General features: G+C 38.3%; 1 long non-coding RNA gene across 1 annotated transcript; it reads left to right on the forward strand.

Moving 5' to 3' along the window:
• The first annotated feature begins 16,160 nt into the window (after nt 1-16,160).
• Nucleotides 16,161-19,893, forward strand: LOC127434336 (uncharacterized). The gene is made up of 2 exons (XR_007896021.1): nt 16,161-16,526; nt 17,012-19,893. It is a non-coding gene; the product is annotated as an uncharacterized LOC127434336 (long non-coding RNA).
• Nucleotides 19,894-25,493: the final 5,600 nt, after the last annotated feature.

Consider the following 25,493-nt stretch of genomic DNA (forward strand, 5'->3'; position numbering starts at 1 on the left):
CGGGGAAAATAAATATATGGTATGAGAAAAATAATTTATTTAATGTATTTTTTGAACATTAAAGCATGTAAACCTATTATAGTAGACCCCCAAAATAAAATTATGAACCTGTAAATTAACATAATATGGGCTCTTTAAAACTCAATTTAAAAGGTGCATTTAAAAAGACTTATTAATGTGCTGTTTTATTGCTAAATATAAGTACATTTTAAAACATAAATTAAATAAAGCATTTAAATGCGTCTAGTTATTTGTCCTTATAACTACCATTAACTACCATTGCTTTCCTCTGTTTTCGGGAGGCTGCTGACCACAGTTTGGGAGCCACCCCCCATTCAAGGCCTGTTCTTCCTGACTGTGTTCTTCCAACAATCTCTTGATGCTTCAGTCTTGAAACCGCCTGGTTTACGACCTCCTCTGCCTTCCAAGTTCTGCCTGTTCGGACTTGGACTTGACCTGCCCTCAATGCCCGGTCTGTCCTATTCCCGTAGCTCCAAAACAAGCCTGGTCTTTTCCTGCTTTTAGCCCAGTGAGTGATTTAAGAGGCAGTTGTAAAGCATTTCTTCCAAATAATGCTACATCTGAGAGACAATGTGGCAGGCCTAGCCAATTCCTGATATAACTGTTGGCCTTGGTGTCCATCCTTACCACTGCCTCTACAGAATCTCAAACATTTTTAGTGGCCACATCAGGTGAAAAACAAAAAACAGAGCAAAACCACATAAGGTAGAATTGTGAATAAAGATAACTATTATACAGTACCATGCGTTTTACAGAAGAACAACACAATGATCAAGTATTGGCTAAACTTTCCCTATAATTGCCTTTAATAACCCATTCAGCCTCTACTGTAGTGCGAGTGTATTAGTATTCATTATGTATCATGTGGGAGAGCAGCAGAGGGTATAATAACAGGTACCGCACACAGCCTCTGCGTTTCCAGTACAGGGCCTTTGTCGAATATGAGCCACCCCATTCAAAGGTCATGTAAATGAGAGCTTTGGTCTGGAGCAGCAAGGACCTGCCAATGGAGGAGGAAAATAGTGTAATTGCAGCTTGTGAGACTAATTCCTGACATCCGGTCATACCTGAGTGGCTATATCTTTAGCTAAGCCCCTTATCCAGATATTTTGGCATTCTGTGGGTGGATTGTGGAAGAGAGTTGGGTGCTCTCAAGCACATAGAAACATGTCAAAGGAGAGTTGTGGCTGTTCCTATCAGACATGTGTCACAATGTAAAAGCGCTCTTTGTCATTCAACACATACCCCAGACTGAGAGGCTGCTCACAGCAGAAAAGAACTTCCCTGTTAAACTCTGAGAGGCATGTGGAGGTGCTTTACTCACACCTCCTTCGAGAACCCTTTACCAAACTTAATGGATACTAGATAGACACACATAGATCTAGATTTCAAGATGAAATCTCTGCAGAACTTTAAGTCATTTTTTTTAGTTTTCTTTTTCTGAGAGTTTTAGTCTTTTTCAATTAGACATCAGTAGGGGGGAATGGGGCTAGATGTTCCACTTTGTATTCCAGTGAATGTTTCTTAGGGTTGTTGTTTTTTGTTGTTGAAAGTTTTGTATAGGCACATACTTTTAGGTATTGGTTACAAATGAAGCTATTAAACATTTCCACCATTATCACTAAGGAAGAAGAAGAAGAAAAAAAAAATCTGTTCATTGAAAACATATTGACCTTTGATGACAACATGCCCTGTTGTCTCATTATGAGGGGTAAGTTGTCACAATGGAACTTGACAGTAAACTGCCCATTTTTCAGCAAAGTTCAAAAAGTAAAACCATTATGAACCACAAAATAATTCACAAAACAGCAAAAATTTAAAAGGTGACGTAAAATATCAAAAACGTTTTTTCTTCAAACAAATATTGTAATTACTATGATTATTGTTTATTATTATTATTACACCTGACAGCTTGCCTTATCTGAAGTGATATTTTTCATGTCAGTTTGAAAAAAATTTAAAATACCTTTGTGCTGAGAATACAGTTGAAACTTTCTTTTAAAATCTACTTTCATTTTATAGTTGACACTTGAACGTATGTGTGAATGTACACTTTGTGTGATTTTAACCAACAACTATAGCAAACAAATTTTAGTTTGGAGGATAGAATTAACAAAAAAAAAAAAAAAAAAAAAAAAAATATATATATATATATATATATATATATATATATATATATATATATATATATATATATATATATATAATTTTTTTTATTTAAGAGGCTTTTGAATGAGGTTTTTGAAACCAATTGTAACAGGTTAATGTAGGCAAGGAGGAGGCAGGAACCGGACGAAGTATCAAAGTAATATTTTAATGAAAACTTAAACAAAAGGACACAAAACACAAATGCACACATGGCAGCTGTGTGTGGATCTCTCTCTCCTGAACTGCTGCATCCGGCTCGGCTTTATCCCTCTCCTCGGCTGATTAGCCTGATTGGGGGCTGGCCATGTGCACTCCCGGCCCCGCCCTCCTCATCACACTCCTCCCTCCTTTGCCTCAGGCCGTGGAGGGGGAGGTTGGGGGGGGATGTTGCTCTTCTGGCTGTGCCTGCCGGCAGGCTTTTCCCACCTTTCAAGACCTGGGAAGGAGACATGGGTAGGGAAAAGGGGAGAGGGAAAGAGCGAGGCGGAGCGACAGTGAGAGAGAGGAGAGAGAGAAAAAAATTACTTGCTGGTTCCCAGACACGCCGTCACCTAGTCCTCAACCACTCCTCCACCCTCTGGTGGATGACAGCCGCTCCTCCCTCTGCGGACCGGAGCAAGTCCTCTGACCCTGGATGGAACGCCCCTCCGTGTTCTGGCAGCCGGTAGTGAGCCCCTCCACCCCTGGCAACATCTCTTCCATCCCGCGGCAGCTGCTCCTTTGGGCCGACAGCAGTGGCGAGGACTCCACAACAACGCATCCCTCCTCCTTCCTGGGTTTCAGCACCAGTGTAACAGGGTTTAAATGAGCAAGGAGGAGGCGGGAACCAGCTGAACAATCAAAGTAATATTTAATGAAACAAAAAAACACAAACACAAATACACACATGGCAGCTGCGTGTTGCTCTCTCTCTCCTGAACTGCCGCATCTGGCTTGGCTTCATCCCTCTCCTTGGCTGATTAGCCTGATTAGCCGGCTGTGCGTACTCATGGCCTGGCCCCGCCCTCCTCCTCGTCACACCAACATACAAAACCACTTCTGGAAAAAATATTTGTGAATTTAGACTTTTGTCTCAAAACCTTATATGTATCAAGATGTAGCCTTGTGACATCTTCCCCATTTGACAACTAGATCATTAGACACTGATAAAATATTAATTTATCACAAGAATCAAGAGCTAGACTTAGGAAATAATAGGGATGATGAAGGATGTGTCTGCTTAGATGGGTGCACTATTTTTGAGACAGTATGCCAGTGAACCTCGTGCCGATGAAAGACGTTTGCAACAATATTTGACTTTGTCCAAGCTGAATTTCAAAGAGAAAAAGAGAAAACCATTGCAAAGGTACAGCATAATTATTCTACATCAAGAGGTCACTTGAAGATCAGTGGACACATCAAAGTGTGGAACCCTTTCTCTGACAATGCTTATACACACTGCCCATAGAGTACATTTTATCAAGAGTTCATCTATACAATCACGATGGAGCTAATTGTTGCAACTCAGTCCTTGGAGACCATTCTGAAAAACCTAATTGGCTTTGATGTCATTCTGTTTTTCTTTGTATTAAAGGAATAGTTCACCCAAAAATGAAAATGATCTCATTATTCATATGTATGTCTGTCTTTCATCAGCAGAACACAAATTGGGATTTTTAGAAAAATTTTAAAACTGTGTAGGCCCTTAAAATGTAAGTAAATGGGTGACATCAGGCTGCTGGCTATTTGACGGTCCAAAACACATATTTAGGCAGCATAAAAGTAATCCACATGATTCCACTCGATTAGTCAATATCTTGTGAAGCAAATCAATAGGCTGGTGTAAGAAACAAATAGATAATTAAAATGTTTTTAAATTTAAATCGTCCAGCGCTGTATTGATGTTTGAAATGACCTAATTCTAGTGTGACGTTCACTCCTCTGTTGTATACAAAGCGTGCGCTTCCATCTTTTCACATGAACATGCCATAGTGCATACATCACTGATGCATCGAATGCTGGCAGGAAGCGATTTGTTTTAAAGTTAATAAAGTTTTTAATTATCGATTTGTTTCTTACACCAACCTATTGATTTGCTTCAGAAGACATTAATTGATGTGGATTACTTTTATGCTGCCTAAATATGCCTTTTGGACCGTCAAACAGCCAGCAGCATGATGGCACCTGTTTACTTACATAATAAGGACCTATAGAGCTTCAACATTTTTCTAAAATCTTAATTTGTGTTCTGCTGAAGAAAGACAGTCATACACATCTGGGATGGCATCAGGGTAAGTGAATAATGAGAGAATTTTCCTTTTTGGGTGAACTATTCCTTTAAAAGTTAATCCTTTTAGGTTTAAAGGAGACCTATTATGCCCCTTTTTACAAGATGTAATATAAGTCTCAGGTGTCCCCAGAATGTGTCTGTGAAGTTTCAGCTCAAAATACCCCATGGATCATTTATTATACCATGTTGTAAATGCCTCTTTTTGGGTGGAATCAAAAACGCGCTGTTTTCGTGTGTGTCTCTTTAAATGCAAATGAGCTGATGCTCCCTGCCCCCTTTCCGGAACAGGGCTGTGCCTTTACAGCTAGTGCTTCGGCTACTATAGCAACAACAAATCAGAACCAATATGACTGACACTGTAAATACCGGAGTGTTTTTCAGCCATTTAGCAACGATGGATGAACAACACAAAAATATACTGTAATGACGTTAGCTATGCGCTATAACGAGACATGACATTTTAGGGGGTTGTCTTGCATCATGCGATTTGCAAACATTCACAAAATATAAAGTGCGATACTTACATCTTCAGGATATAAAGCTGGAACACGAACAGTTGGTACTGATCCGTGCTTGAGAATCAAATATTTAAAAAAGCCTGCTTTATATTGACCCTCATTCACAAAGCAGTCCAGTGTAAAATTATTTGCTCAAACATACACGAATTTTGGTATGTTTTGGGGAAAATTTTCTTCAAAAACAAAACTTGTCCACTGCGGCTTCAGTGGCTCTGATGCCGGGAGTACATGAAAACTCTTATGTTCACTTTTACAGCCTACAACAGAACACGTATGACGCTTATGAAGCTGAGACATTATTCTTCTCAATGTAGCTGCTCCAGCGCAGAAAAAAATGGCGGACTGTGTGTCGATCACTCAGGGGAGGATCTATGATAATAGGGTGGAGTCCATCACCAGTCGTGGGCGAGGCCTGCTCTAAAGTGACGTCACTTTAGAGCGGATACGAAAACCAGCCATTTTGAGACACTGTTTTTGATTAATAGAAATATAAGAAAGAGGAGTGGGTGGACTTTTAACATTGTAGGGTGGTTGTGTACACACACTGCCGACTCACATTTATGTTCAAACACCATGTAAAAGTGAATTTTGCATAATAGGTCCCCTTTAAAGAACCCATGAAATCGTTTTTCTTTACTATGTTGATATATTTCCCATTGCAGCAGAAAGTTGGGGTGGAACATAAAGAAAAACTGGTGCCATTTTTTCAGTTAGTCTGTTCTCTGTCTGTGTCACACATGATAACCCACTAGAAGAAAAATCCAAGTTACTTTCCAAATTATAATTATTGCTCTGTGAGGCAACAACTTCACATGTGCTAAGATTTGCCTACAATCAAAAGTCAGAAATTTGAATATGAACTTTTCCCATTAAATTCTTCCGAGACCATAATCTGAACAATGCAATCCACATGCAGTAAGTTCAAATATCTGAGTCCATGTAATGACTGTAGAAATGAAGGATGAGAAAACATGAATCTAAATTCCAGTGATCACTAGAAACATGAGAAACACAATATACACTGGAGTGCACCACAAACCACTACATCCAAGAAGGAAAAGAACAAAAAATGACAGAGTACATGAGGGCAGTAAATACACAAACACTAATTGGGTAAATGAGACATACCAGGGAGCAATCAAGGAAAACAGAGAACAGAGACAAGACAAGATCCTAAAACATGGCTTCAAAATAAAAATTCATAACAAAAGTCCAAGGAGCTGCTCCCTTAAAGGGGCAGCTCCCAATGCCCACAAAAAGAAACAAATCGAAAATTCAGGAGAGGGCAGGAAGCACTGTGGGTCCTGTAGGCAACCAGGAAACCAGGGTGTCGATGGTGCTAGAGACCACGGGGGAGCTGTCGGCTGAGCTTGAGACCAGGGTGGAGCTGGCAGTGGATCCGGGGGCCAGGGCGCACCAGCTGGGCGGCTGGGAGACTCAGAGGGCATGGTCTAGGCAGCCTGGGACTCAAGCGGTGAGGTCATGGCAGCACAGAACTCAGGCGGTGAGTTCATGGTGGCCGAGGACTCAGGCAGTGAGGTCAAGGTGACCAGGGACTCCGAGTTAAGCATAGAGGAACTGACACTATTGTATAGAGGGTAAAAACTCTTAACCATAAGGCTAAAATAGTTCTTCCATGTGAGATCCCCCATGACAGGTAAATCCAATAAATTTCCATATTAGTACAGTCTAATCCAATAAATAGGCTCTTATCATCCCGATCAGTCTGGCATGCAATCTCCCATTCACAGGGAAATAGAAATGCAGAATCGTAACTTCTTTGGATTATATATATATAAAAAATAAATAAAAAAATCAGTTTATTTCACAGTTTAAAGGAATATTCCGATTCAATACAAGCAAGAATTTAAATTGATTGCCATGACAATGTAATGCCTAAACCCCTAGAATGACCATAAAAATTAAGATTTAAACAGCTGAAATAAGACTACATGAATTATATGTGGTTTTCACATATAATTCATGTAATAAAATTATAAGCTTCATAAACCTAAAAACCCTCACTAACATCAGATTTTATATATATATATATATATATATATATATATATATATATATATATATATATATATATATATATATATATTTTTTTTTTATTTTTTTTATTTTTTTTTTTTTTGTAATCAGCAATAAGCTAGAAATGCTGTTGATTGAGCTTTACTTGTATTAGACCAGGAATATTCCTTTAAATTAGATTTTGAATGGGCTTTTGAACCTCAGTGTAAATTAGCTGTACATTACTGTACAGTATGTCAAAAATGGTCTAATTTGTGTTTCATTTAATTTCTCCAAAGGACTGAATTTTAAGACAAAGTCTCCAGAGCTTCAGTATGAAAAAGCATCTTCTGAGCAAGTAAAATTTCCAGTGGGGAGTTGAACAATTTAGCAAAGTAAATCCCACAAAATTCTGCAAAAACTATTTTGGTTACTATGTAGATTTCCTTAAAAGTAACATGACGACTCATAGATTATGTCAGTGCATTAGAAAAAAAAGAAGAATTTTTCCTCCAACTATTACGAAGACAGAGAAATGGGTGGTAAGTTGTGCACTGTTATGCAAATTGATAATGATTTAAGGAAAGAAACTATCAGAGATCTTAATCTCCCTTCTTGGTCTTTAATTGCAGTCAGTTCTGAGTCACTGCACTCTTTTCTTGTCAGAACTGCTAACAGAGGGTCTCAGAAGAGAGCTGTTGATGCAGTCAACACAGCCGACTAAATATAAATAGTCCTGCTCCCTCTTAACGCTAATGGGCCCTGCTGAATAATTCAACCATGATGATAATAAAAAGGAAGAGGAGCGGCAGAGGAAAAAAAAAAAAAAATTCTTGCATTAGTACCTTATGGGTTGAGGCAGGCAGGGATGTAATTTGCTGTCAGCAGCAGTAGTTGCTGCTTCCTATCATGTCTTTTCCCTTCCCCCCTCTCTGTCTCTCTCCCTCTCCCTCTCTCTCTCTCTCTCTCTCTCTCTTTAATTGCATTATTTCAGCACTGAAGATGAAGAATAATTCCTGTGGAATTTTCATCAGTCATTATATCAGGATAAGAGGGGGCTGGGGTGGGACGAGGGTGCAAGATGCTCTGGCACTGTGGTGTCATGCATTAACAGTAGAGGAAAGGGATTTGAAGCAAGAGACACACACAAACACACATACACACTCAAAAACACAAGCCACCAAGGCCAACCGTCAAAGTAAGGGTGAGATGGAGAGGCAACACACTGACAGGAGGACAGTGCCAAATTGGAGACTCCTCCACATGTCTTCCGTTGTCTTTCTAGTTTCCCTCTGTCACCGTCTCCTGTCTGCCTTTCTGTCTGTCTCTCTGTTCTGTCACAAAATTTGTTCAAACTTGCCTCCTCTTGTGCTCAGTCACTGCTAGGAACCCTTGTTTATTAATTTATAGCTACACCTTATGTAATATGCATCTTTGGGTTTGTGTGTGTGAAAAATTGCATTTGTTCTGTTCTGCACTTTTTTTTCCTTGTTTATATTTCTAAACTCATTTAACCCCCATTCCTCTGCCCCATGTTGAGTAAATGTCACAACAAAGTGCTTTTGTGTAGATTTTATTGCAGGTGTGCACCCCACACTAAGGCATGTTCTGGTCAGGGCTACGTTCTTGCACACATGACCCTTTGGATAATGAGTCCAGACACTTTGTGCATTGTGGCAAGAGACCTTAACTCTCACTTTTTATTTTCTCTCACTCAAAAGCTTCAAATTCAAATGTTAGCTGCACTGACACACATAAACACATGCAGGCTCAGCTCTCTCTCCCCTCTGGTGGTCTGGATCGCCCTTTAAATCACTCTCCGCTCTCACTGCAAATACAAAACAGCTGTTAGAGTTGATTTCCCACAGGTGCCAACCCTTACCGCACTCACTTTCAGCCTCGCTCTCCAAAGACATCGCTCGGCCACGCCCCCATCACCATAATTTGAGTGGAGTGTAATTAGTATCATAGCAGGGGTTTGACTCGGAGGGCAGACACTGTCAGCATTCTCTAGTGCTCTTTTAAAAGTCCTGGCCCACAAGATCACATTAGAGAGTAAATATTGACTCAAACGCCTCGATGTTCAGTGGACTATTTGCTCTTCGTGAACAATGTCACCAGGGTAGAAATAACATTGTTATACCAATCAACCCTCTGTTTCCATGTTTTTTGCCAGAGAGGCTACATTGCTTTATGAACTTCGCTCTGCTCCCTCGGTGTGGTCCCTGAATTTCCTGTTGTTTTTCTGGATTTCCTCCTTCCTCCCCTCCTTAAAATGTTCCTTGCCTCTTCTCATCTACCTCTGAGTGAGCGCTGCTTTACATCTGTAGTTTCTCTTTGCCCTGAGAAAACTGAGCCATTTAATGTTTACATACCCATAGTGAACACTATGAAATATTAAAGTTTAAGTGTAATTTTTTCAGTGTTTAAATACTTTCTACTTTTCAAGTTTAATGTCCAGAGACAGCTATAAGCAAGCGGTTTGTAGAATGATTTTCCTTAAAGGGATAGTACACCCTTTCTCTCATCATCTACTCACCCTCATGCCATCCAAGATGTGTATGAATTTCTTTCTTCTGCTGAACACAAGCAAAGATTTTCACAAGAATATTTCACCACTGTAGGTCCATGTAAAGCAAGTGAATGGTGGCCAGAACTCTGAAAGTCCAAATATCACATAAAGACATCATTAAAGTAACCATAAAAAAGACTCCAGTGTTTAAATCAATGTATTCTGAAGCAATACAATTAGTTTTGAGTGAGAATAAACCAAAATATAACTCCTTTTTTGCCATATATCTTGCCATTGCCATTACACTTCCTAGTGCTTGACGCATGTGCAAAGTGCTAGATGGTGCTATAGGAAGTGTAATTGAGCTTGAAATCATGATCGCCAAAGAGACTGCTGTCAAGATTCATAGTGAAAAAATAATTACATTTTGGTCTGTTCTCACCCCAAAACCATAGGATTACTTTATAATACATTGATTAAACCGCTGGAGTCATATGAATTACTTTTATGATGCCTTTATGTGATATTTAAAGCTTCAGAGTTCTGGCCACCAATAATTTTCATCATATGGACCTACGGGGGGTACTCTGTGACCATGCGCTACACTAGGGGTGTCCAAAGTCCAGCCTGCAGGCCATCTGCGGCCCTCCGACTGCTCTGATGTGGCCCGCAAGATTTTAGAACTAGAACAGAATTAGGCCCGCTATGGAGACATTATATGAAATTCATATTCTGGACACTGGATGTCGCTATCACGTACAGCCACTATTCACAGTGCATCATCAAAAGAAGAAGACATCAGTACATGTAAGAATGTTTTCATATATGTAACCCAGGTTACTAGAAGTCCAAGTGGAAGCTAGAAAAAAGGAGACAAAGAAAGTGTTATAGTATGCATAAATATGTAAATTGAGTTTTTTATTTTATTAATATCTATTGAGTTTAAGAGTGTTGTTTTGAAGAGAGGATAATAAGAACATGTATAAAGTAAAGAAATAAGTTTAATTTAGAATAATGATAAGTTAGCTCCACCCTGTATCTGCTTGCGTCATTGCAGACAGCGGGAGATTTTGAGGAAGCTCCTCTTGGGAGAGCACGGCTGATGAAGCTGCTTCTGTTGTGCCATCTAAAAAGCTCTAAACAGAAAAATAGATTAGAAAGAACATAACTAAAAGTTGGATTTCAGAGATAAGAGACAGAGATTTGGAAATAGAAGTGTGGATTGAACACTGTTGAGTCAAACGATCAAGTTCGTGAGTGCCAACGCGAATTATTTTGCTCTTCACAAAACTTTCTTTTAATTGAAATCAAGTTCTCTTGGTAAGTGAAACTAATAAACTATCTCATCTATTGAGGTCTTAGTTAAATATTGGTTAATTGTTGTTTAAATCCTAAATGCTGCTGTGTTATATACAGCTATATGTAAAAGGTGTATAAAAGCCAATTTTGGGTTCAAAGAAAGAGAAGATAAAATGTGAATGTGTTATAATGGAAGGAAAGAAGTAATATTTAAAAGTTGAAAGTTACTTTGAAGAGTTTTACAAGTGTTATTACAAGGTTATGTCGTGTATTTGAGTTATGAGCTATTCATGCTAACCATGCGGTGCACACGTGCTGCGGGTGATGAGGCCCAATATATAATTTGAATATATGTCATTTTATATGAATATAATCTTAGCATGTTAATGTTAAATGAAAAGGAAGTAAAATATGTGGAATGTTACTTTATTTGCAAGTTGATTGTTGTAATAATGTATATAATGCATTGAGTATCTAGTTGTGTTTTTGGCTTTGTCTTTGGAAAGATTGGGGTTTTTTTTCTGTTTTTTCTTTTCTCTCTCTTTTTTCTATCTTCCCCGGAGTTGGATGCTGATCACATTTTGCTCAATATTTGATGATTTCCAAAGAGGATTCTGAACTCATTGTCCCTGCCTCATGCTAGAAGGTGTCAATGCGGTGCAGGAACTGGCGAGCCATAACCATATAAAGACTGAACCTTGAATCAGGATCTGAAAATCAACGGTGTGGTAGGATTGTGCATTTTCGCATGAACTGTGTTGTTCAGAACTGAATTACGTGAAAAGGAAAATAATTCTGGGGAAGCAGTGTCACTACACTGACACTGAATTGAATGTAATCTCAATTTATATTGAGACTGGTATTGTAAATGTCAATTTGATTTAATGTGATTATCATTTTCTGACATTTTATTGTATTTTGTTTTCTTTAATTTTTTTTAAATTTTTTTGGTAGTTTTCAAAAGAGGAAAAAGAACATTTGAAAAGAGATATTTCAAGAGGTTACTAATTGAACAATTATATTTAATAATTAGCAAAAAGTAATCAATAAACTAATTAGGAATAAGTTCATTTCTAAATGATCTAAATTAGAAAATAAAGGTTAGTTAAATTTATTAATTTGAGTTTAAATAGGTCAAAAGGAATTAAAAATAGCCAATAGTAGTTAAAATAGGGAACTAATTAATAATAAATTACAAGAAAGGATAAATTATCAGAGTCTAAATTGGGAGAAGTCATTATTGTTGCATGTATTATGTTGTGAAGTTGTTTTAATTTACTGTTTTGTTCTTCAGTACATCTTACCTGTTTCTGCTACAGCCAGTGTTGTTGTCGTTTCCTTCCCCCCTTGTTGTCGAGCCTGTCTCTTAGCAAATTTAGTCTTCTGATAACTGGTCCATATCTGAAATTTGTGCATCCTCCTTGTGCTCACTTTCATTGGTCGCAGGTTGCGAGAGATGATTACACTCGCGTTACGGTGCAGGTTACAAAAAGTTGGCGAGCCAGCCAGGAGACGGTTGCATTGCAACAAGGGCAGTTATAGGAACAAAGAGAAAATTAGAAGTAGGGAAAAAAAAAACACCAAGTGTTAATTTTACATTGTGATTATGGAAATCGTCGAAAGAGAAAATGTGAATGTGGCGAACGCGCTCATAGTCAAGGGTCTCACATTGACTGAGGTAGACAATGAGCTGGAGACATTTTTGCAGAAGTATGGCTCGATTTACCACAATCTGATAATCGACGATCCGGCTTCTGAGTTCCATCGCAATGCTAGAGTGCAATATGTTCATAGCTCTGCAATTCTGAACTTAACGCCCTTGTTACCCTTAACCTTAGGAAGCCTTTTGAACCCAAGTGTTTCCTTTCAAGTACGAGCTATGGCTAGCATTTATAACTGGATGGCTAGCGATGCAGCCACTGAGGGGTACATTGGAACATTGAATGCTCTTGCTAAAGAGAGTGGGAGGCTCTTCTCAGATGTGCTTCTAGAGGAGTTGGAAAAACTCCAATTGGCCCACTCTTCTAACCGTACTCCAGCGGGAGCACAAGATGCAAGCTATGATGATTCCCAGAGTGCCAAGGCAATCGTCCCGTCACCCATGTGTCACTCCCCAATGCCCTTGTTGACCGGTGCTGAAACAATAGGAACGCAAAACCCAGAATCAAAAGACCCAACCAAGAGAGCGGTAGCCCCTGCGGTCTCCCCCAACTCAGAAACTACCATTGTTGGTGTTACGGTAATGACAGCCCCGTTTTCCCCGTGAGTGTTTCAGACCCAACAGGTGTTCAGAGAATGGTAGTAGAGCACATATTGAAGACGGGTGATGCTGTAATGGCACAGCAAGCCTCAGTCCGCCTTCGGGTTTTCTCAGGGAGGAGACCGCGTCCTCCAAACGAACCTGACTTTGACACTTGGCGTGCAAGTGTAGACCTTCTGCTGAGTGATCCGTCCATTTCAGATTTGCATAGAACACGTAGGATCTTAGACAGCCTGTTACCTCTAGCCGCGGATATAGTGAAGCACGTGCGTCCTCCAGCTTTGCCTGCTGTATATCTTGAGCTGATAGAGTCAGTCTATGGTTCTGTAGAGGATGGAGATGAACTGTTAGCCAAGTTCATGGGCACCTTACAGAACCATGGTGAGAAACCATCAGATTACTTGCATCGCTTGCGAGTTGTTCTGATCACGACAATTAGGAGGGGGGCATTGCCGTTGCCTTTTGAAACAGTTTTGCAGAGGGTGTTGGGACGATGGTCTCATTGCCAACCTTCAGTTAGGATAAAAGGAAAGCTCAGCCACCCACTTTTGCCGAGTTGGTTGTGCTAATTCGAACAGAGGAAGGTAAACACACCTCCAAGTAGGAACGGATGAAGAAGCACCTCGGGTCGTCGAAGACCCGAAACCGTGAGCTGTTGCTCAGCAAGTGTCAGCTTGTTCACAGGAAGTACCGAGTTCTGTCACTTCTGAAACCAATATCCTAAAAAGACGAATTGCAGAAGTCCAGGCCCAGGTTGATACTTTAAGGCAGCCCCCAGGCCAGAACGCCCAAAGGGTCGCTCTGGGAAAACATTGAGGAAAGTAGTGGAAGAGTTATGCACTCTGGTAGCCACTATGAAAGTGTCAGTCGCTCAAGAGGTGAAGCTAGATAACCCAGATGAGTCAGAAATCACTATGTTGCAGCGACAAGTTGCTGAACTGCAAGCCCAAAGTGCTGCTCATAGGACTCAGAGAGATTACCCCCGTGAAGCTCCTCATTCCCGAGTCTTTTCCTCTCAGAAATTGTTTGAGACTGACACAGGTAGAGGTCCTAGAAGGGCCCAACTAATGGCAAACCATCAGTCACCTGATGTAGTCTTGTGGTTGAGAGAGTGGAGCCAACTTCTCGAGAGGACTCTGGACTTGGTGAGGTCCAGGTTCTTTTGGCCTAAAATGTCACAGACAGTGGAAAAGAAGGTCAAAACTTGTGAACGCTGCGTGCGTAGAAAAACCCCTCCAGACAGAGCCACTCCTCTGGTTAACATTCAAACTAGTAGGCCTTTGGAGTTGGTCTGCATGGATTTTTTGTCATTAGAGCTAGACCACAGCAACACCAAAAATATATTGGTAATCACAGACCATTTCACGAAGTACGCTGTGGCAATACCGACTTGAAATCAAACGGCCCAGACATTCACTAAATGTCTGTGGGAAAACTTCTTGGAGCACTATGGGTTCCCCAAAAAACTACATAGTGACCAAGGGCCTGATTTCGAATCGCACACGATCAAGGAGTTGTGTCGTGTCATGGGTATCCACAAAATTCGTACTAAGCCATACCATCCAAGAGGCAATCCGGTAGAGCGTTTCAACCGGACGCTTCTCCAGATGTTGTGGACATTGGAGAATGAGAAAAAGTCCAGATGGAAGGAGTTCGTAAAGCCCTTAGTACATGCTTATAATTGTACACGCAACGACACGGCTGGGTACACTCCTTACGAGCTCATGTTTGGACGACAACCCTGCTTGCTGGTGGATCTGGCTTTCAGGTTGCCTGTAGATGCTCCTATCAAATCTCACTCCCAGTATTTAAAAGATTTGAAAGACCGGTTGAGGGAGAGTTATGAAGTAGCTATGAAGAATGTTGCTAAGCTAGCAGAGTGCAACAAGAAAAGGTTTGATGAACGGGTTGTTGCTTCTACATTGGAGGTGGGCGACCAAGTTCTCGTACGCAATGTTAGGTTGTGAGGGAAACAAACTTGACAACAAGTGGGAGCAATATGTCCAAATAGTTGTCAAGAAAGCTGGTGATTTACCGGTGTACACTGTCCGACCAGATGGACAGGGCGGTCCCCTTAGAATGCTACATCGTGATCTATTGTTGCCCTGCGGGTTTTTGCAGGCAAAAGGATCTGAGCAAAAGCCTAAGAAAAGAACAGTTCGCAGGCCCAGAACTAGAGCCTGTTCAGGTAATGAAGAAGCACAAGAGCCAGAGTCTGGTTGTGAGTATTCCGGGTCTGAGGATGGCTAGTTCTTTAGTCCTGTACTTGGGAATATGCTGGACTTTGAAACTCAAGTTCTGGAAGGCCCTGAGCAATTACCTTGCCCAGGAACCCGGAATGTCTCAACTGACTTACCTGTCATTGAACCTGCTAGGGAGAGCATACCTGCCTGTGAGTCCTCAGAGGAAAGTTTAGAGGAACCTGTAAGGGAAAGCTTACCTGATTGTAAACCTGTGGAGAGAAACTTACCTGAGTCTGTAGAAGTAGAAATACCTACTGTTGAGTTAGAGCCAGGTCATACTGGTTCACGTGTTTCGGTGGAGGAAGAGCCCGAACCGGAACCCTGTTTCAAGCCTATGAAAGAGTTTCCTGCCCAGGAGGCTGAAACGACAGTCAATCTTGATTCTGAGGGCAGAAGTGACAATCATTTAATTCTGAGTGAAACCATTGGTGATGGAGATGCTCAGAATGAACGAGCAAGAAATACTGAGTTAGAGGAAGGAGTTATTCCCATGCATTCACAAATAGAGCGACGACCTGCAAAAAGGTTTGAATGTCCCCAGTTAGGGAATCCACTTACCATAGTGATTCAATCTTTGCTACAAGGTCTGAATGCTGCATTCAGCACTTCTTTGGAGGAGTCACATATTGCTCCTGTTGGTGATGTGCTTGTGGTTGTGACCCAGCCTCGAAGATGTGTAGATGCAGCGGGACATGCATATATTCAGGAGGGGAGGGTGTAACCCAGGTTACTAGTGGAAGCTAGAAAAAAAGAGACAAAGAAAGTGTTATAGTATGCATAAATATGTAAATTGAGTTTTTTATTTTATTAATATCTGTTGAATTTAAGAGTGTTGTTTTGAAGAGAGGATAATAAGAAAATTTATAAAGTTAAGAAATAAGTTTAATTTAGAATAACAATAAGTTAGCGCCGCCCTGTATCTGCTTGCATCATTGCAGACAGCTGGAGATTTTGAGGAAGCTGCTCTGGGGAGAGCACGGCTGATGAAGCTGCTTCTGTTGTGCCGTCTAAAAAGCCCTAAAACAGAAAAATAGATTAGAAAGGACATAACTTAAAGTTGGATTTCAGAGATAAGAGACAGAGATTTGGAAATAGAAGTGTGGATTGAACGTTGTCGAGTCAAACGATCGTGCATGAGTGCCAACACGGATTCGACAACGGGAAAAAAAAAAAAAACTTCTTAAAACCGGAGTTTTTGCTGTTCAGGAAACTTTCTTTTAATTTAAATCAAGTTCTCTTGGTAAGTGAAACTAATAAACTATCTCATCTATTGAGATCTTGGTTAAAAATTGGTTAATTGTTGTTTAAATCCTAAATGCTGCTGTGTTATATACAGTTATATGTAAAAGGTGTATAAAAGCCAATTTTGGGTTCAAAGAAAGAGAAGATAAAATGTGAATGTGTTATAATGGAAGGAAAGAAGTAATATTTCAAAACTGAAAGTTACTTTGAAGAGTTTTACAGGTTTTATTACAAGGTTATGTCGTGTATTTGAGTTATGAGCTATTCATGCTAACCATGCAGTGCTCACGTGCTGCGGGTGATGAGGCCCAATATATCATTTGAATATATGTCGTTTTATATGAATATAATCTTAGCATGTTAATGTTAGATGAAAAGGAAGTAAAATATGTGGAATGTTACTTTATTTGCAAGTTGATTGTTGTAATAATGTATATAATGCATTGAGTATCTAATTGTGTTTTTGGCCTTGTCTTTTGCAAGGTTGGGTTTTTTTTTTTTGGAACCCCTTTTTCCGATTTTTCTTTTCTCTCTCTTTTTCTATCTATCTTCCCCGGAGTTGGATGCTGATCACATTTTGCTCAATATTTGATGATTTCCAAAGAGGATTCTGAACTCATTGTCCCTGCCTCACGCTAGAAGGTGTCAATGAGGTGCAGGAACTGGCGAGCCATAACCATATAAGGACTGAACCTTGGATCAGGATCTGAAAATCAACGGAGTGGTAGGATTGTGCATTTTCGCATGAACTGTGTTGTTCAGAACTGAGTTACGTGAAAAGGACAAGAATTCTGGGGAAGCAGTGTCACTACACTGACACTGAATTGAATGTAATCTCAACTTATATTGAGACTGGTATTGTAAATGTCAATTTGATTTAATGTGATTATCATTTTTTTATATTTTATTGTATTTTGTTTTCTTTAAAAAAAAATATTTTTTGGTTGTTTTCAAAAGAGGACAAAGAACATTTGAAAAGAGGTATTTCAAGAGGTTACTAATGAACAATTATATTTAATAATTAGCAAAATGGAATCAATAAACTAATTATGAATAAGCTAATTTCTAAATTATCTAAATGAGAAAATAAAGGTTAGTTAAATTTATTAATTTGAGTTTAAATAGGTCAAAAGGAATTAAAAATAGCCAATAGTAGTTAAAATAGGGAACTAATTAATAATAAATTACAAGAAAGGATATATTTCAGAGTCTAAATTGGGAGAAGTCATTATAGTCTCATGTATTATGTTGTGATGTTGTTTTAATTTACTGTTTTGTTCTTCAGTACATCTTACCTGTTTCTACTACAGCCAGTGTTGTCATTTCCTTCCCCCTTTGTTGTCGAGCCTGTCTCTTGAGCCAATTAATCTCCTGATAACTGGTCCATATCTGAAATTAGTGCATCCTCCTTGTGCTCACTTCCATTGGTCGAAGGGTGCGAGAGAGGATTGCACTCGCATCACAGCACGGGTTACATATTACTCACCTGCATGCCTAAAGAACACACTTTTTTAACAGTGTGTTCTTCATAAAATGCAGTACATACTCGGGCAGTACGCAAATTCGGATGCAGCCACCCATTACTTTTGTGATTTAATTTGGTGATGCTAGTAGTGCAGAAACGACACACATCACCTTCAACATCAATACACTCATGCAGTATACTTAATGGATTTTTGCTGCTGTTTATATGCTTTTGAAATGCGAATTACTTAGATTTTTGGGTGTGATTTGTCAAATTACTATACAGCAATTTGTCTAAAATTATTAGAAACAAATATTCTTTGTTTGGTAACGAATATGACAAAATTAACAAAGCACCAGTTTGGAGTGTGACTGTGAATATTTTTTTAAGTTTATATGAATTTTAATAGCTGTAATGAATACACTGACTGTAAGATTTGACATATGATAAAGAAGAAACTGTTTTTTAGTCAACAGTGTGTTTCCACTGGGATGTTGGCAGAGAGATTTTCCCACAATCGTTTTTTAATTGCTCTTTGATCAGTCTCATTCTTTCCAGTTTCTCTCTCTCCTTGCCTCTCTTTAACATCTACATTATTACCACTTTTAAGTTTGCTATTAGTTGCAAAACAACTGATATTTTGGCTTTAACATATCTCCCTGTTATCTCATTGAGAACCCTTGAAGACAAGCAAAATGTCTGTGCTTTCCTTTCACTCATACATAATATCACCATCTGCTCCAAACTATAAGAATCTATAAATATTGAAAGTTCTTATTTGCAGATGAATTTGCAGTAATCATCACTTAGTCCCACATATGAAATTAAATGGTGATATTCCTCCGTTACACAACGCAACGAAACGAACCGAAGGCCTCTCACTCAGATGAAAGAAATAAGGAATGCTTCATAATTTAATAACACTGAGATCCTGATGTTAATGAGTTATTAACAAGATTTATTTAACGATTTTAGAATTATGCAGCAGGGTAATGGGGCATATCTTAGGGAAATTTGTACATTATTATTAAGATGTAAATTGCAACCTAAAAAAAAAAAGCTATTGAGGAGGGAGATAAACGTAATATTTGTAGCTGTCTTACTTTCAAATTCAACTACTGCAGAAAGTATAATTTTAATGGGATTGGTAGAAAGAATCTAATGAGTGATTAAGGAACTAGTCTAGTCATCCAAAAAGAGGGTAGAAAAGGTTATTGGATTGTTCCCCTTAAACGGCCTTTTAATTTAATGAAGCTGTCTGGAGTGCTAAATTACACCCTCATTTATAATCACCACTTGGAAGAGAATGTCAAACACAGTAAGTTGCTTCTTTAGTTGATTTAGTTTATTTATTTTGTTCATTTTAGTTTGTTGCTGCAGTGTTTTGCATGCTTTCTGTTGTTGTAGTAAATTTAGTTTTATTTTATGCTTTTTTTGTATATACATTTTTGTTTTTGTGTTTTTCTCTGCTTAAAGGTAATTTGTTTTTAGGAACAATACACTACTTAGATGTTTTGGTTTTATTGTATTACAATTTTTATTTGTTTTATTTTTTGTTGACTTCATATTATTTATTTATTATTTGTGTTTATTGATGCTTTCTTCTGAGAAGTAGTTTCTATATGCAAAAAAAAAAAAAAAAAACAACAACAAAAAAACAGGTGAATAATGAGGCCCTTCCATGTTTTCCATGGAAACCCTGAAAAAACTGTCAAGTTTCAAACTCTTTCATACATCTCATGTGGGGTCTGCACTGCAGCTGTCAAAGAAGCACTTTAAACTGAGATCTTTTAGCAGCACACATTGTATATCCGGCAAAATAAGCCAGTTTTGAGAGCTATTTTCAATGACACCAACTCAAAAGAGCACTGTGCTGAATAAATAAGAATGCTGGAAACAAGGTGATTGTGATTCTTTGGGCGTAAGCTATTGCCACACAATCACTGTTCGAGCAAGGAAAAGAACAGGCTTTGGAATTACTTGAAGTATGTTGCAGAGCAGTAATCCAATTACGGCACATTTTTGGTTAACAAATAAAACCTGTGCCATATTTTCTCTATAGTGTCTGTGAGGGCACACTTGATGGTCTTGTGTGAACATCTCTTGGAAAAGAGAGATATTTTATGTGAATCATTTCACTGTAGGGGTGTAACGGTACATGTATTCGTCCAGAACCGTCACGGTACTGACGTCAGGGTTCGGTGCATGCAGTCAGACGAAGAATACATCTGAGTCAGTCACAGGCAATCCACACTCCAATCTAGAAGGGGGCGCGCGTGGTAATGCAACGTTGTTTGCTAACCGCCACAACAGGAAAAAGAGCAGAATAAGAAGAGACCATCAACGCACCAACCCAAAACAAGAATGGCTTCTCCTAATGCACAAGTTTTATTTTTCATTATTCTATTATTTTTTACTTTTATAACACAAGAGATGCTTTTTCAGTTTTGTAGCTGATTGTGACCAAATACCTTTTGTTTATATCAACCCTACAAAAAAATATGGCCTGTGCATTCTGTTTACTGCTTAGTGCTTAATACACTAAAGGAGGCTATCATTGTATATCTTGGCACAGCATTTGGACATTACCATATAAATATGTTATTTCTAATAAAGTAAAATAAATAATTAAAAAAAGTATTCATAGATGTTATCCTGTAAATGCAGCCATTAGTAGATATATTCATACTGTTTGTGATAAATGTACTTTTTGTACATATATGTTTATTTTATGTTTTAATTGTTGTTGTTATTCTCTGTTTCACATACTCTGAACTGTACCACAATGCCTTATATTTGCCTTGTACTTTTTGCATTGTACTTGTCTGTAATTGAACTAAATAAAAATAAAAATAATAATAAAAAATAAAAGAGGCTGTACTGTATCAACTAACTCAGGGGGTTTTAAATGCCACTAGGTGGAACAAACTGTAATTTGCACTACTGTCTGTTCAAAATAAATGAAAAGAAACCTAGCATTTGGGATTTGTTGCTTTTTCCTGTTGTACCGAACTCGTATCGGACCGTGACCCCAAAACCGAGGTACGTTCCGAACCGTGAATTCTGTGTACCGTTACACCCCTATTTCACTGGTATAGTATTAGTTAGAAATTAACTAATGAACTGTATGGGTTCTCATACATTGTTGCAGCTTAGTTTTGTGTGTGCATACTTTATTTTTGTGGGACAAAATTGCCCCAAAATCCCCAAAAGTGAGTTAATTTTGACAAAGCCTCCCATTTGGCACATTCTGGGATATCCTCAATGGAAAAGTTGACTCATAAATAAAACAAATATGCGTGTGCGGAAGGATTGAAGTGTAACAGAAAGCAGATAGCTCTCAGATTTGTTAGCACTAAGGAGAGTGGTCATTCTCAAGCACTTGAAGCCAGAAGCAATATGCTGGTGGAAAGCACAAACTTGATGGAAAGCACATTCTCAGAATGTTTCATGTTTTTTTTTTTCCAAGTAAGGCACCCCCCATATGCTTCCTTATTTTTCTTTTTTTCCAACAGAGAGTAGTATTGAATCTCATTCACAGAGATCAGCCTCTGTCACATGGGAATTTGCCCTAGTTCTGTCTTTTGTTTACACCTGAGGGAGCACCAGAGCACAGGGATTGCCCTTCAGCCCAAATAAAACTACCTGTCAATCACTTCCATTGTCTGAGCTGAGCATGTGATACCTGATGCTGATGCACATTTAACAGAAAAGCTCTTTTTGTTGCAAAATTAGTATGCCTTCACCAATAGTTAAGGGAAATATTCCGGGTTCAAAACAAGTTAAGGTCAATCAACAGCATTTCTATCATAATGTTGATTACCACGGAAATCATTTTTACTCCCGAATCCCATTTTTCTTCATAAAAAGCCAAAAATCTGAGTTACAGTGAGACACTTACAATGGAAGTGGATGGGGCCAATCTGTAAAGTTAAAATACGCACTGTTTCAAAAATATAGCCACAAAACAATGTGTTAACATGATTTTAGTGTGATAGAGTCACTTACTAACCTTTTCTGTGTAAAGTTATTTTGAAAGTTACAACTTCATTGTCATGACGAAGTAACACCGTAAACCCTTAGACTCTAAAATGACCTTAAAAATTATGATTTTAACAACTTCACAGCTCAAACAATGCACACATTTTAACAGAAGAATTCATATAAGTGCTTTTATAAAATTATAAGCTTCACATTTCTGCCTTTAAACCATCCAAAACTGCCCCCTTCGTTTCCATTGTAAGTGTATCACTGTAACCTAAATTTAATTAAATATATATATATTTTTTTTAGGGAATTATTTTTTGTACAGTATAATAATTAATAATTTTTTGTGGTAATCAACATTATGCCACAAATGCTGTTGATTGAGATACCCTTGTATTGAATATTCCTTAATGTAATGTATTTGTGGGCCTGGGTAGCTCAGCGAGTATTGATGCTGACTACCACCCCTGGAGTCACGAGTTAGAATCCAGGGCGTGCTGAGTGACTCCTCGTGGTCACAATAATGTGTGGTTCTCGCTCTCGGTGGGGCGGATGGTGAGTTGTGCGCGGACACTGCGGAGAATAGCGTGGGCCTCCATAATGCGCTCAACAAGCCACGTGATAAGATGCGCGGATTGACGGTCTCAGACGTGGAGGCAACTGAGATTCGTCCTCCGCCACCCAGATTGAGGCGAGTCATTATGCCACCATGAGGACTTAGAGCACATTGGGAATTGGGCATTCCAAATTTGGTCGAAAAGTGTGGCGTATTTGTGTGTTCTTGTTTCATGTTTAAATTCATGTTCATGTTTTAAGGTCTTTTATTTTGAAATTAGTTCACTTCCTTGTCTAATCATGTGATATCCTGTTTCCCTCATCTCCATGTGTCTTGTTCTCATTGGTTTATTGTCTTGTTAACTTGTTATCAGTCTTGCATTTTCATTGGTTCATGTTTTAGTAGTCCTGTTATCTTGTTATTAGTTTAGTCTTGTCATTGGTTGTCTTTGTCATGTGTTTCCCTTGTCAGTGTACTTAAGCCCTCTTGTTTGCCATAGTCTTTTGTCAAGTATTGTAGGTGTAACATTGTGTCGTGTCAAGTCAAGAATTCATGTTTGGATACCAGCACTGTAAATAAAACTGCACTTGGGATTCACGTTTGGATACCAGCACTGTAAATAAAACTGCACTTGGGTTCTCACACAACTTCGTCTCATCCTGTCTTCAGCCAGCCGGCCCAAATGTTACACTTAAAGGGATAGTTCACACAAAAATTATCTCATCATTTAATAATACTTTTATTTATATAGTGCCTTTTTAAAACCCAAGGTTGCATTTATGTAGTCTCATGCCATCCCAGATGTGTATGACTTTCTTTCTTCTGTAGAATAAAACAAAGGTTTTTAGAAGAATATTTCAACTATGTAGGTCCATACAATGCAAGTGAATGGTGGCCAGAACTTTGTATCTCCAAATATCACAAAGGCAGTATAAAATGAATCCATACAACTCAAGTGGTTAAATCTTGATCATCCTAAATGTCTTCAGAAGCGATATGACAGGTGTAGGTGAGAAACACGTGAATATTTATGTCCTTTTTTAATATCCACCTTTGATCAGCCCTGACCAGTAGGTGGCAATATGCATGAAGAATGCATATTGCCAAAAAACAAAAGAAGAAGAATATGGAAGTGAAATTGAAAGTTGTGATTTATAGTAAGAAAATACTGAATTACAGATCTGTTTCTCACTCACACTTATAATATCGCTTCAGAATATATAGATTTTATCACTGGAGTCTTATGAATTACTTTAATGCTGTCTTTATGTGATATTTGGAGATACAAAGTTCTGGCCACCATTCACTTGCAGTGTATGGACCTACAGAGCTGAGATATTCTTCTAAAAATCCTAATTTGTGTTCTGTTCAAGAAAGAAAGTCATTCACATCTGGGATGGTATGAGTAAATGATGAGAGAATTTACATTTTTGTGTAAACTATCCCTTTAAACATCATCAGCTGAAAACATGCAAGCTATAATTGCAATATTTTATGAATAAGAGATACAACTGTAGTAATAATGGTATAATAATGTAGCAATAAAGAACACTAAGGAAATAGAGTGCAGTTAGTAAGTAAATACTGGAAGTAAAAAAATCCATTAATTTTCTCTAGAGAGAAATTCATTTTTTAATGATAATGTGTAAACCTTATAAGACAAACTATACCATGAGCTCAGAGATGGAGATATGCTTCTGTAGAATTCACAATTCAGTTTTGAAAAATCATGTTTAATTGCTTAAGTCCTGGTAAAGAAAGACAGTACACACAATTCTGAGGAGAGATTGACCAATCAGATAAGTTGCTGTTACCATGGAATTGAAAAGTGACTGCTCACTCCCATGAAGCATTGTAATAACAGTTTTCCTGTACAGTTTATTTCAAAATATCTGAATATTTTGCAGTAAACTTAATATACAATGTTTTATTTAAAATGAATGACTAAAAGTCTATTGTTTTAAATTCTGCCATAATTTTTTTTATTTAATCTTGTACCTTTACTTCCGATTTTCATGTAATTTCTTCCTTCAAAGTTTGTTATGTAGTGATTCATTTGGGAGAGGGTTGATTTGGTTCATGGCATAAAACTCTTTATTGAGGAGTTTAATTGAAATCTCTGTGGAAAATATAAATGGGAAAAACACCAAGATGGCTGAAAAATTAGGCAGTCAGTGCTGTGTTCTATTGTTCAAAATAATATTACTGCAATGTGTCGTAGAAATAATAGTGTAAAATCATATGAGCCCACACTGAATGAACTTCTCTGCCTCATAATGTGAACATCAGAACTGACAGAATTTGAAAGACATTTTGCCAGTGGACGTTGTCAACTTGCGTCTCTGTGACTCTGAATGAAGACTACATTTTTATATTTTATAACAAGAATCTCAATAAAATAAGAAAAGCATTATAGCAAAAGATGAAGTCATGGCTGTGAGTGTGGGGTGCATTCATGTGTGTGTATACACATGTACCTGTAGGGCTAAAGCCACAAGACTAATGGGAGGACGAGGTCTTGGAGGAACGCAGAGGGTGAGAGATGACTCAATCAGCCCACAGCACCCGCTCCTGCTACTACACAACGCTCAAACCTATTAATGCACACACACAAACTTGAATAGTCATACTCTCTTCGACTAGTACCCTTTGAAACTGTCATATTTTATTACATCAAAACTATTCTATTCAATTCTAGCTGGTTTTTGTTTTGTTTTTTTATATTTGAGGTTACCATATCTTGTACCATTCAGCAGCTTGTAAGGTCAAAATTAGTGTTCAACCAACAAGTGTTGTTTAATGGCTAATGCCAATACACAGTTTAAAGAGCAATAATATCAAACAACACGTACAAAAAATTGCTGAAATCAATACATAGCAATATATTCTATAAATACACAAAAAACACTGAAAACAGAAATATTTTCCCTATTGGCAAGGCTGTCGGTTAATTTGCC

Source organism: Myxocyprinus asiaticus, chromosome 44, assembly GCF_019703515.2.
Source record: "Myxocyprinus asiaticus isolate MX2 ecotype Aquarium Trade chromosome 44, UBuf_Myxa_2, whole genome shotgun sequence".
Lineage (NCBI taxonomy): Eukaryota > Metazoa > Chordata > Actinopteri > Cypriniformes > Catostomidae > Myxocyprinus > Myxocyprinus asiaticus.